This window comes from Cetorhinus maximus, chromosome 2 (genome assembly GCF_964194155.1).
Source record: "Cetorhinus maximus chromosome 2, sCetMax3.hap1.1, whole genome shotgun sequence".
Classification (NCBI taxonomy): domain Eukaryota; kingdom Metazoa; phylum Chordata; class Chondrichthyes; order Lamniformes; family Cetorhinidae; genus Cetorhinus; species Cetorhinus maximus.
Genome location: NC_135880.1, coordinates 200299832 through 200313424, shown reverse-complemented (window position 1 = coordinate 200313424; position 13593 = coordinate 200299832).

Here is a 13593-nt window from a genome sequence, read left to right as displayed (position 1 = left end):
AACGGACTACCAGAAGTAGTCGTTTCTGATAACGGCACAGCATTTACACTTTGGAAAGAGTAATTTGACAAGGAAGCAGTCAATGAACGCCATGACACTAGGAAGTTCTGAGGAACAAAGGGACCTTGGCGTGTGTGTCCATAGATCTCTGAAGGTGGAGGGGCATGTTAGTGGGTGGTGAAAAAGGCATATGGTACACTTATCTTTATCAATCGAGGCATAGATTACAACAGTAGGAAGGTCATGTTGGAGTTGTATAGAACCTTGGTGAGGCCACAGCTGGAGTACTGTGTGCAGTTCTGGTCGCCACATTATAGGAAGGATGTGATTGCACTGGAGGGGGTGCAGAGGAGATTCACCAGGATGTTGCCTGGGATGAAACATTTAAGTTAGGAAGAGATGTTGGATAGACCTGGGTTGTTTTTGCTGGAGCAGAGAAGACTGAGGGGCGACCTGATTGAGGTGTACAAGATTATGAGGGGCATGGACAGGGTGGATAGGGAGCAGCTGTTTCCCTTAGTTGAAGGGTCAGTCACAAGGGAACATAAGGTCAAGGTGAGGGGCAGGAGGTTTAGGGGGAATATGAGGAAAAACTTTTTTACCCAGAGGGTGGTGATGGTCTGGAGTGCACTGCCTGGGAGGGTGGATGAGGCGGGTTGCCTCACATCCTTTAAAAAATACCTGGGTGAGCACTTGGCACGTCGTAACTTTCAAGGCTATGGGCCAGGTGCTGGTAAATGGGATTAGGTAGGTAGTTCAGGTGTTTCTCACATGTCGGTGCAGACTCGATGGGCTGAAGGGCCTCTTCTGCACACTGTGATTCTGTGTTTTACGTGTGCTGAGTTTCAATGGTTTATCAGCCTCAACGGTATCACTCGTGTAAAAACTTCACCATACCACCCTTCCTCAAATGGACTGGCCAAAAGGGCAGTTCAAACATTCAAGGCAGACATGAAAAAGCTAACTGGTGATTCCTTACCAACCAAGCTAGCACGCTTTCTTTTCCATTATAGGACCACCTCTCACATAACAGGTATCACATCTGCGGAGTTATTGAAACACCGTCTCCGGATGGGTTTGAACTTAATAATGCCAAATTTAGAGGGGAAGGTGGGAAGGAGTCAGGGAAGACAGAGAACTAGACACAACTGGCATAGTCATGAGAGGAAATTTACTGTAGGAGAGACAGTGTAGATGAAGAACTTTGGAGAAGGACCAAAGTGGTTACTGGGTGAAATAAGTTCAGTGACTAGACATCCATCTTACCACATGGAGGTGGAAGGGTGCATCATACGGAGACATGTGGATCATCTAAGGAAGAGAGAAATAAATCACCAAGAATAGATTCCACCAGTGTTCACGACCGGGTCAGCGTTTCCTGTTGAGAGTATTCGACCTAGTCCAGAAATATCTGATGTTCCTGTAAGAGTTGAGGGTACAGAATTGCAGGTGCCCACCGAAGCACCTGACATTCAGGCAACTCCAGAAAAGGAGGTTCCTGACAAAGCATCTGAAGTTGTAGAGCTGAGACGTTCTACATGCACAAGGAAACCCCCAGAAAGACTGAACTTGTAAATTACTTACCAGTGTAAATTTTTGCTGAGCAAATTGTAATTGTAAAAAAAAAAATGTATTTCTGAGTAAAAGTGGGAGGGGGGGTGGGGTGGGGGGGGGAGATGTGGTAATTATGGTTTTATTTAGTGTGTAATATACCTTTAAGAATAATGCTTGTTAACCATCACATGATCTTTCGAACCCAATAGGAGATTGGTGCGGGCTACCACTATAGTTAGTGGTCAGTAGTGTAGAGATAGACTTTGAAGTGAAAAAGCACATGTGTAGTTGCTGCTGAGTACCTTTGTAAATAAACTAAAAGTTTCCACCTAAGAAGTATCTGCTGATTAACTCTATCAATAGTACCAACTGGGCCACCTCACACAACACTTTGAGGAGAAGAAGGACCAACTGCTTGTGAATGAAGACAGCAGCCTTGTGCAGTCCAGAGCCAGTCTGCAGCTGGAAGTGAATATAAACTGCTTCTAAGTTGCTCTACTTGCTGAAATTCAGTACCTGTAGGTATTCCTCGAGTCCACCTGAAAAGCAGTGCAAGAGTCTTCGACTGTTTCACAGATCAGCACTGAGAGACCAACTGTATAACCCAGATGCCAGTTCAAGGACTCCTTCATCTTTCCTTTTCCCTTAAACCATTGACTTTTAACTTGGCAAAATTTATTTATTTGTGTGTGTGTGTGAGAGAGAAGGACGTAAGCTATCTTGAAAGAATCATTGGTACACTTTCATATTTCATATTTTATGTTAATAAGCTTTGTCTTTCTATTTGACAAGACTCATTTTATAATAAACTAATTTGTTTTTTATTGAAAGAAGCCTACTTAAAATCTCTTATTCTGGTTAACAGTAGCGAAGATAAACAATTGGCCATTTTGGTGAGTGAATCGAACTTTTAATGGTGTGACCTGTGGACTAGTGGGGCTAGCCAAACTGCGCTCTCCTCCCATCCCAGACATAACAACTGTGACATGAATACCACGTTAAAGGGAATAAGAAATTTCTCTATCATTCTGGTTCAAGTCATTGAGGTGGAAAGAGTTTTCCTAGTTAATGTCTGTCATCTGTCAACGTTTCCTTAGCTCGTTACAACTTTGGCTGCAATGCATTTTACAAGATGCTCCACTTAAATGTTATTTAGCAGTAATTCACCACATGTACAAATCTTTCTAGCCTGTGAGTGACAGTGGAATGGTGAATTCTTGCTAGTCCTCATCAAGAGTTCAGCTTTCAGGTAATAGCAAGATCAGATGATACTACTTTGGTTGTTTGAGCATCAATAGTTTCTTTGGGCATCAATATTTAAATGAAATTGAAACACATGGCAGCCAAAGGTAAATTTGCTGCACTAGAACATGGCACTGGAACCAAGTTGAATGGAAAGAGATGATTCATTTGCAAACAGCATTCAGCCTGCCAACGCACCATAACGAGTATGAATTTAAGAGGTGTAATTTTCACTGACTTGATGAGCAAACATCCTAACCTACAATGAGCTAAGGCTTGAGCACTGAAATGTACTGTTCATTTCAAAAAATATTAAAAAGAATTATTATATTGCAGATTAATTTCCTTTGGGAGGGGCAACGAGCTGTCTTGTGACACTAGCTGTATAATTAAAAACTGCATCATCTGTCAAAAACCAAAAGAGCATGTAGAGTAACTAAGTGCAGAACTGGTGATTCATTGACATAATCTGTCACTTATTGCTGTTTATTGCATAGAAATTAAATCATTAGTCACAATCCAATGCGAAGAATAATGTTTATGTTCATTTGATATATGCAAGGTCGATTAATGCTCTAGTCACTGCTGTGATCACAAGATTTTACACTGCAAACTCCACTGGCCATGTATAATCCTCCACAGACCATGTTTTACCATGTCATGGATCCTGAGCATTTCTCTTATTTCAGTTCTCAGTATTTTTTTTTCCTTTCAACTTGTTGAACCTGAGATCATTTCACAAAAGGCCAAATCCCTTAAAATGAAACCACTGAAAAACAATGTGGGCTAACTCACAACAATTCATTCCTACATTGTAAGGGTTATCATTTTATGCAAGGACATCGATTTATTAGATCAGTTTTATCAATTCAGTTTTGTATCTTCCCATGAGTTTACGTGCAGGTGTGATTTCTCCATTACAGTGATTTGATCTGCTTCCAAAAAACATACGATTTATTAATTTAACGTGATAAAAACAAAACTTGGTCCTTTGCCTGAATCCAAAACCCACCAGAACAAAGCAATACAGAATTCACTGAAATATTCATTCTGGGGATGTGGGCACTGCTGGCAGTGCCAGATGGTCTCTGCTAAAACTAAATAATGAAGACGCTTGAGAAACCAATAACTGTGGAGAAATATTTATGGAGGGGATTTAACCACATGAGCTACCTGTAGGTTGTGCCAGCTGGATCCAGGATCATCAGCTTTAGAAGCCAAAATGCAACAACAACTTGAATTTATATAGCACTGATAATGTAGCGAAACATTCCAAGGCATTTCACAGGAGTATTAGCAAACAAAATCTGGCACCAAGCCATATAGCGAGATATTACGACAAAAAAATGAGATATTAGGCAAGAAAAGACTTGGTCAAAGAGGTAGATGTTGAAGGAGGAGAGAGAGGTAGAGAGGTTTTGGAAGAGAGATCTTGCCTAGATGAGTGCGGCTCCAACAACACTCAAGGAACTCGACACCATCCACGGCAAAGCAGTTCACTTGATCAGCACCTCATCCGCCATGATTCACTCTCTCCACCACTGATGCACAGTGGTAGCAGTGTGTACCATCTACATGATGCAGCAACTCATCAAGGCTCCTTCAACAGCACCTTCCAAATCTGTCACCTCTGCCACCTAGAAGGACAAGGGCATCAGGTGCATGGGAAAACCACCAACTGCAAGTTCCCCTCCAAGCCACACACTATCCTGACTTGGAACCATATCGCCGTTCTTTCACTGTTGCTGGGTCTAATGAAATTCCCTTCCTAAGAGCACTTTGGGTGTACCTACATCACATGGACTGCAGCCATTTAAGAAGGCAGCTCACCACCACCTTCTCAAGGGAAATTCGAGATGGGCAATAAATGCTGGCCTTGTTTGCGACGCGCACATCCCATGAAATAATTTTAAAAATACAAATTTTAGACCTTAGAGCCTTGGCAGTTGAAGGCAAGGTCGCCACTCGTGGAGTGATGAAAATTGGGTATGTGCCAGAGGCCAGAATTGGAGAAGTCCAAAGATCTTGAAGGATTGTAAGGCTGCAGGAGGGTAGGAACCATGGGGAAACTTTTGATTATCAATCTTGGTAGTGCCATCAACATCAAACTCAAAAGCATCAGCCCCAAGAGGCTGACTTGTTCTTTGACGTTACTTTCCACAGGGGAGTTAGTGGCAGGTGCAGATTTTGTTGGACCATTCCTTTTATTTATTTAGAGTGTCAACATTGGTATTACAAGTCACTTGCATTTTGTGCTGCAAAAATTGTCACTTTTGTGCTTTAACAGCAGTTTTACCGCAAATTGAACAAAATTTTCAGTGCTTTTGCTAAAATGGAGCAATCAGGTGATGAATTTGTAAGTCATCGAAAGTTTCTGAGCCAATCACGTGTAATTGGCACAAATGAACTCATCAATTTCTTTGGAGAATTCAAAACATTATTAGGTCCACAGATATGCTGACATAAGCAACTTTATCGGGAGTGGAAATTTGAAAGCAAAAATTATTCTTAATGAATATATTTGGTTCATTTTTCTCACTTGCTGATTAATCAATTCAATCACAAAACAATGCTTAATTGGCTTCCTTACAGATTGGTTTTGAAACACTTTACGTGATGATTTGTTTCATAGCTTATTTCACATCACTCTTCAATGATAAACATCTAATTACATATGAATGCACAGCCACCATTCATCCTGACAGAATATGAACACACATTGGCTTTACTGCTATTTGAATACAACAAAAGATTTAAAAAAAAACAATCTCAGCCAAATAAAATGGATACAGAGGAGTAAATTTAAGAGTTATTTATGATCGGGCACAAGAAATGTAACACTTGTGATGTTAAGACTCTAAAATGAATGAAACGTTGTCACTATTGAGAACACATCCTATACCTTCTTTCCTGTTTTGTGCTTCTATTTCTGCTCAAAGCTTTCCCATCCACAAAAGCTGAAGCACTGACACAACATTAGTTCAAACCGTGATTAGCTACCCATAATTATATACTTAATATTTAACATTTGCTTGTCTGTCCCGAGTTCAATTGTATCAATATCACTGGGATTCTCCTGGTCTCGGTATCTATTTGCATTACTCAAGTCATTCATTCAGCATAGCTGCTGAAGTCATGTCCACTGCACTCAGATAACACAAGATTAATTGATTGTTTTTTGTATTCTGCTGAATAATTTACTTGGAGGCAATCCTCAATTCTGTCAGTTATAAGTAGGAACAATCCAAGGATTAATCAGTTGCATTAATTATGAAAAAAAGATACTTCCCCAAACCAATGATGTTAATTAAGAACACCTAATAACTGACTATGAATTTATTGTATCCTATCTAAGAGCCCTTTGAACTTTAATGATAACTTGCACTGAGTTAGGCCCTGTGGCTAGATTCCTCAGTAAGATAAAAGTGTATTTTGAAGCACCTCTATATGGATAGATAGGTATGTATGATAAAGTGGGACATGTCTGCATTTTGTTTTATAGGATTTTGTATTGCAATAGACTTGTATGAAACCCATTGTTTCTACGACAATAATGACCAATACATGTAGGTGTTTGCACAGACAAACTGTGGCAATGGGAAATGCTCTGGATGGGTTTTCTTTGATGGATCCTTTGACAGAACTAGAACCTGTTACAAATTGATGGTTTATAATGAGCAACAGAACCAAGGCAAAGTAGTGGGGAGGAAATGATTAGATTGGGGGTGGGGGGGGAAATGAGAGATTGGAGGAGTAGATGGGAGAGGACCCATTGGGAATCACATTTGCTCAATAGCTTTGAACCCAAAATGAAGCTTGCAGACTTTGGTGGTTCCTTTCTCCACGACAGCACTCATTACTTCCCAACTGAAAGCATAGAAGGAGGAAAGAATGAAAAGTAGAACAGAACAGAAATAGAAGCAAGAAGAAGGGGAAAAAAGAGAAAAAAGGGGAGGGGGAGAAAGCGATAGACAAAACCCAATGAGGGGAAACAAAGAAAGAATCAACAACAGGGAGGCGGCGGACAGGCAAGGGAGATAAACCATATTCTCTAACTTAATATCCTGTATGTTGCAGGCAGTGATGGTGCTGACTTCAAAGAAAGCTGCCCACAAAGCTCCAGCAAAAGCTGTGGTGTGGATTTCACCTCTACTGACATTAATTTGAATATGGCAGCACCACAGGGATTGCCAAGTATCCAACAACAGTGATGTCATCAAGCAGGATAAGCAACCAAGCATATTGAAGAATTCTCACAGGCAGAAAACTAGGAAGTAAAATGCACTGATTATCCTGCACTTTTAAAATTTTAGCAGAGAGTGAAATAAAACTTAGGACATACACGTTAGACACTTATAAATCATAAACAACCTTTAACAGAGGAAAAATAACAAGCATGGATTTATCATAAAGGAAAAAAAATGACATTACACAAATATAAAATTAGCTTTCCAGGGCCTGTGAGATTTTAATTATGACTAAGTGTAAAAATCCAGTACATCTCATTAACAAAGTGTAACTTTTCAGGTAATATTTTTATTAATAATATTACAGCATAAGAGGGAAGTTCTTGTCAGTTCGGTGCTTTCTAAAGAATTTCAGGCTTGGAGTGCCTCAATAGAGCATCCTATGCAGGAGCAGGGAATCGCTGACAGCAATGTCTGGATTTTTGCATTTAACTGTACATATGTGGATGCCAGAAGTTGTTAGTTTCATGTGTATAATGATGGCAAAGCTAATAGTTTCACCGTTATCACACACTGTAAAATCCAGGCTGTTCTATGTGCAAGGGGAGAAATTAGAAATGTATTTAAAAATCGTGTTATTGTGCATTTCCAGAATAAAAAGTCATCTTATTGTTCAGTTTTTGTCATGCTTCCTCTTTACATTATTTCTGTTATCTACTTTTGCATCCATATTTTTAATGACAATTGTGTATGTAAACTTGTCAAGCTACAATTACATACTCCTGCCAGTGGTGGCACTGTAGTGCCTCAGTTTTGCATCTTCTAGCTCCTCCTAATATACAACAGAAATTCTTATGTTCTAATCAACTCTACCTCTGAGTCCCAACGTTCTTGGAGTTGACACATTTAATTATGAATAATAATATCAATGAGGAACCGAATTACATCTGCATCCCCACTCTCTAACCTAATTTCACCTGAAGAATACAGTTGAGCTGACCACCAATGACTAATATTATGTGTACATGTAAAACAAAACTATATAATGACCTGTAGCTTAGCAGTCATCCAGAGGGCTACAAACATGGACCTCCAACAGAATATTGATACATAGGGCTGAATTTTACAGCCTCTCCCTCCGGCGGGGTTTTACGGCCCCCCCCAAAGTCAATGGGCTTTTGAGTGGCTCACCAACAAGGCTGTGAATTTTGCCAATAGTTTAATCGGCAAACAAGAATGTTTAACGAGCTACTATGGAGAGCTGCTCATTGCTTGCAGAACTGCACCATCAGTGTTATGGTCTGTTTTCACTTGTTTTAATGAACACATTGCTTGTTCTTGGCAATTGACTAAGATTTTGTTGAGGAAGATACACTGGTTGAACTGGACATGGACCAAGTCTTCTCCATTAAAACATCTGGCTGCCTATCATGTGGGTTGGTTGATCCCACGAAATTCTGTCAGGGAGTTCTTAATCATGAATGCAATTAAAATAAATTCTATTAATCTACCTTGACAGAGGTCCAAAAAGACCCCAAGTTGGGAGTCTGCAGAAGCTGCACAGCAGTACATTAGATTGAAATCTTCTGAGGCTTGATTTATCTTTTATTAATGTCAACTGATATCAGTGCCAAAAACATTAAATGAAATGTTTGGAATGTGTTGAAGTTTGGCCCCTTTTATCGATGAGGGAAAACTTTAAGGAAATGTTTCAAAATTTTCAATAAAAATATATTTCATTAACAAAACAAAAGCTCAGTGAGAAAGATTCATCTGTAGTTTACGAGGGAAGTTAAGGATAATATTAGGGTGAAGAAGGAGACATAAGGTTGGAAAGAATAATAGTGTGCCTGAGGATTGGGAGGGTTTTAGAAAGCAACAAAAAGCTGATAACAAGGGGAAAAAATGGATTAACTACAAACCAACCAGAAATATAAAAGCAGAGTGTAATAGCTCTTACAAGTATATAAAAAGGAGAGTAGCTGAAGTAAATGTTGGTTGGTTAGAGGCAGAGACAGGAGAAATCATGGAGAACAATGAAATGGCAGAGGTGGTGAACAAAATCCCAGCAGAAGACACAAATTACACAGCAGAAATAGAGGGTAACCAAGGGGCCACGAAAATCCAGAGATTCAAGATTCAGAAGGGGATTGATAGGATAGTTGTTGTAAGGTTGTTTCACTGGCTGGAGAATTTAGAACATGGGGACACAGCTCAGGATAAGGGGTCAATTATTTAGAACTGAGATGAGGAGAAATTTCTTCACTAAGAAGGTTGTGAATCTTTGGAATTCTCTACCTCAGAGGATTGCGGATGTTGCATCATTGAGGAATTCAAGGTTGGATAGATAGATTTTTGATCTCTCAGGAAGTCCTGCGTGAGAGCATGGAGTTGAAGCAAAAGATCAGCCATGATCGTGTTGAATGGTGGAGCACGCTGCAGGGCCCAAATGGTCTACTCCTGCTCCTATTTCTTAGGTTATGTTCAGCACCCATTCAATACACTGCAGGAGAAATAGGATCTCACCCATGTTATCATTAGAAAGTGTACTCTCAGTTTGATGCATGTCTCCCAGCCTGTTTCAGGCTAACAGGCTTGAATGAATTTTCACTCCTTGTCGGTAATGGTTTTCCCTCAGGGAACTTTTAACAGATTTGTGTTTCAGAGTAAATATCAATAAAATTATATAAAACAACACTCTAGATTTGCTATATTCTTCAGGGCAGAGTAGGACACCTCCAAAATTAGCACCTTAAGGGGAAAATGTGATATTTGGTTTAACAATAACTTGTCTTGTTTATATAGTGCTTTTAAAGTAATAAAACATCCAAAGGCACTTCGTAGGAGCATTCTACAGCAAAATTTGACACTGAGCCATATAAGGAGACATAAGGGAAGGTGACCAAATGTTTGGTCATAAAGTTAGTCGAGACTTCGGGGAAGAAAGAAAAGCGGAGAGACAGAGTGAGTTTGAGAGGGCATTCCATAGACTGGGATCTTCGCAGCTGAAGGCACAGCCACCAATAGAAGAATTAAAATTGATGATCTCAAAAGGTCAGAATTTGAGCAGTGCAGGTATATTAAAAGGTTATGGGACTGAGGTATGGAGGGATGAGGTTACGGAGGGATCTGAAAACAAGGACAAGAATTTCAAAATTGAGCTATTGCTTAACTGGGGGCCAAAAAGCACAGGGGTGAATAGTGAATTGGACTTGGTGCGAGTAAGGACAAAGGCAACAGAGTTTGGGTGACCTCGAATTTACTGAGGGTGGAATGTGGGAAGCCTGTAAGCAGTGTAATGGAATAGTCAAGTCTAGAAGAGACAAAGGCATGGATGAAGGTTTCAGCAGCCGATAAGCTGAGGTGGAACGGATCTGGATGATGTTACAATGGTGGAAATAGATGGTCTTAGTGATGGCATGGTTGTGAACAGTCTGGTTCAGTCTAGACAGTTGAAGTCTAGAGGGATGGAATCGATAGCTAGGGAACAGAGTTTGTCACAGGGACTGAATCAACAGCATCATTCTTTCCAATATTTAATTGGTTTAGAAAGATACCTTTTCTCTTAGTTATATAGGAAAGTAAAAATTGCTGGATGAAAAAAGACCAATATTCATCTGCTTTGCCATCATGATAGTTTCACAATACAATGATAATGTAGCCAATAGAATCATGCAACAGGATTTGTGAATTTTAATGTGACCCTCTCCTTGCCACAATGACATCAAACTGGAGGAGTGCAGGTGATCCTATTACATTACACATGCAGTTTTAAACTATGTATGATAATAGTTTATTTTATATGGTTTCCATATTGAGGGAGCCAAAAGACTATGTTTAATATTCACTACAAGCTCCAGCACAACAAGGGTTGCCAACAAATGTTCAAAGTGACATTTATCATCAGCAAGAGTGACACAGATTGCAAACCTATTTAAAGATTGGAGCTGGATTTTTTTTCAAAGACTGGCATATATCAACATAGGTGACACTTTTAAGTCAAAATGAATGATTACTATCAATGTAAAAACAGAAAATGTTGTAAATGCCTTACAGGCCTGTCAGTCTCTAAGGGTGGAAGGTTTATAATTCAGGAGTAACCCTTCAGTAATGCAGAACAAAAACCCCAACCGAAACATTAACCTGTCATTTATTTTCAGAGGGGGGTTGACATACTGTCTATTGTACATTACTCCTTTACACAATCTCAGTTATTGCAGTTTATATTTAATCTTGATAACAAGTTTCACATTGCTGTATTTTTTTTTTCTGTTTCTTAAATACAACCTTATAAGGTAGAATTCAATGCATTCTAATTTTTCCAACAGGGATCAGTGACACCTTTGTAAGCACAGTCCCAGAGCTGCTTATCATAGTTATACCATCTTTGCTTCTGGCTTTCTGTTAAACAACATCAGGAACAAGCGTTACTGAATTAATTTAGACGGGTAACAATGGCGTTATCTTCATAAACATAGATGCTACTATTGTTGATTACGACAAATATTTCAAACACTACTTTAGAAACTTATTTCTGCTGTATATCCAATACAAATTATGTAAAAAAAAATCCCATACATCATGTATTGTTGGGATAGAGAAGACTTTTCTTCACAGTGTAAGGTAGAACAAAGAATATGTTAGAATAAAGAATAGATACAGTATCTTTCACAACTTACAGATGTCCCAATTGGCTTACAGTCAATGAAGCATTTTTGAGGTGTAGTCACGATCGTACTTCAGGCAAATAGTACGTCCAATGGAAACGATTGAGGTCCCACAAAAAACAATGAGATAAACTATAGGATAATCAATTTTTGGTGAGGCTGCCAATTGATCAGGACACCGGCCAATGCTCCCAACTGAATCATGCCATGGGATCTTTTTACGAGCGGCAGACAGGGCTGAACATCTCATGCAAATATCGGCACTTCCCACAGTGCAACACTTCCTCAGAACTGCATCAAGATGTCAGCCTAGATATTGGGCTTGAGCCAACAATCGTCTGATCCAGAGGTGAGAATATAACCAATGGGCTAAGGTTGACACCTTCAGCATTATCACTTTTAAATGAGCCAAACAATACGAAAGACACACACATTATGTTCCCTCTAAATTTTATTTGTCGTGCATGGCCTGTTTATTTCAACACGTGGTACCATTGGTACCTTGAAGCTGTGTGCATAATGTCTTAGACCATAAGACCATAAGACGTAGAAGCAGAAGCAGGCCATTTGGCCCATCGAGTCTGCTCTGCCATTCAATGAGATCATGGCTGACCTGATAATCCTCAACTCCACTTTCCTGTCTTTTCCCCATAAACACTGATTCCCTTAGTGATTAAAAACCTGTCTATCTCAGCCTTGAATATACTTAATGACCCAGCCTCTACAGCCCTCTGCGGTAAAAAATCCCACAGATTCATTACCCTCTGAGAGAAGAAATTCTTCCTCATCTTTATCTCAAATGGACAAAGTCTTACTCTAAGCTTATGCCCTCCGGTCCTAGACTCTCCCAAAAGGGAAACAACCTCTCAGCATCTATCCTGTCAAGCCCCCTAGGTACCTTATATGTCTCAATAAGGTCCCCTCTGATTCTTCTGAACTCCAATGAATACAGGCCCAACCTACTCAACCTCTCCTCATAAGAAAATCCCTCCATAGCCGGGATCAACCTAGCGAACCTTCTCTGAACTGCCTCCAATGCCACTATATCTTTCCTTAGATACGGGAACCAAAACTGTTCACAATATTCTAGGTGTGGTCTAACTAGTGCCTTGTATAGTTTTAGCAAGACTTCCCTATTTTTATGCTCCATTCCCTTTGAAATAAAGGCCAACATTCCATTTGCCTTCCCTATTACCTGCTGAACTTGTATGCTAGCTTTTTGCGATTCATGCATGAGGACTCCCAAATACCTCTGGGCTGCAGCCTTCAACAGTCTTTCACCATTTAAATAATACTCAGTTCCTCTATTCTTCCTGCCAAAGTGCATAACCTCACATTTTCCCACACTATGTTCCATCTGCCAAGATTTTGCCCACTCACTTAACCTGTCTGTAGACTCTTTGTGTCATTCTTACCAATTGCTCTCCCACCTATTTTTGTGTCATCTGCAAACTTGGCAATAGTACATTCACTTCCCTCATCCAAGTCATCAATATATATTGTAAATAATTGTGGTCTCAGCGCTGATCCACTAGTTACAGGTTGCCATCCTGAAAGTGCCCCCTTATCCCAACTCTCTGTATTCTATTAGTTAGCCAATCCTCTATCCATGCTAATATACTACCCCCAATGCTATGAGCTCTTATCTCATTAAGTAGCCTTATGTGTGGTACCTTATCAAATGCCTTTTGGAAATCCAAGAATATTACATCTACTGGTTCCGCTTTATCTATCTCGCTGGTTACCTCCTCAAAGAATTCTAATAAATTTGGCAGGCATGATTTCTCTTTCATGAAGCCATGCTGACTCTGTTTGATTATATTATGCATTTCTAAATATTCTGCTATTACATTCTTTATCATAGACTCTAACATTTTCCCAGTGATGGATGTTAAGCTAACTGGTCCATAGTTACCTGTTTTTTGACTCCCTCCCTTTTTGAA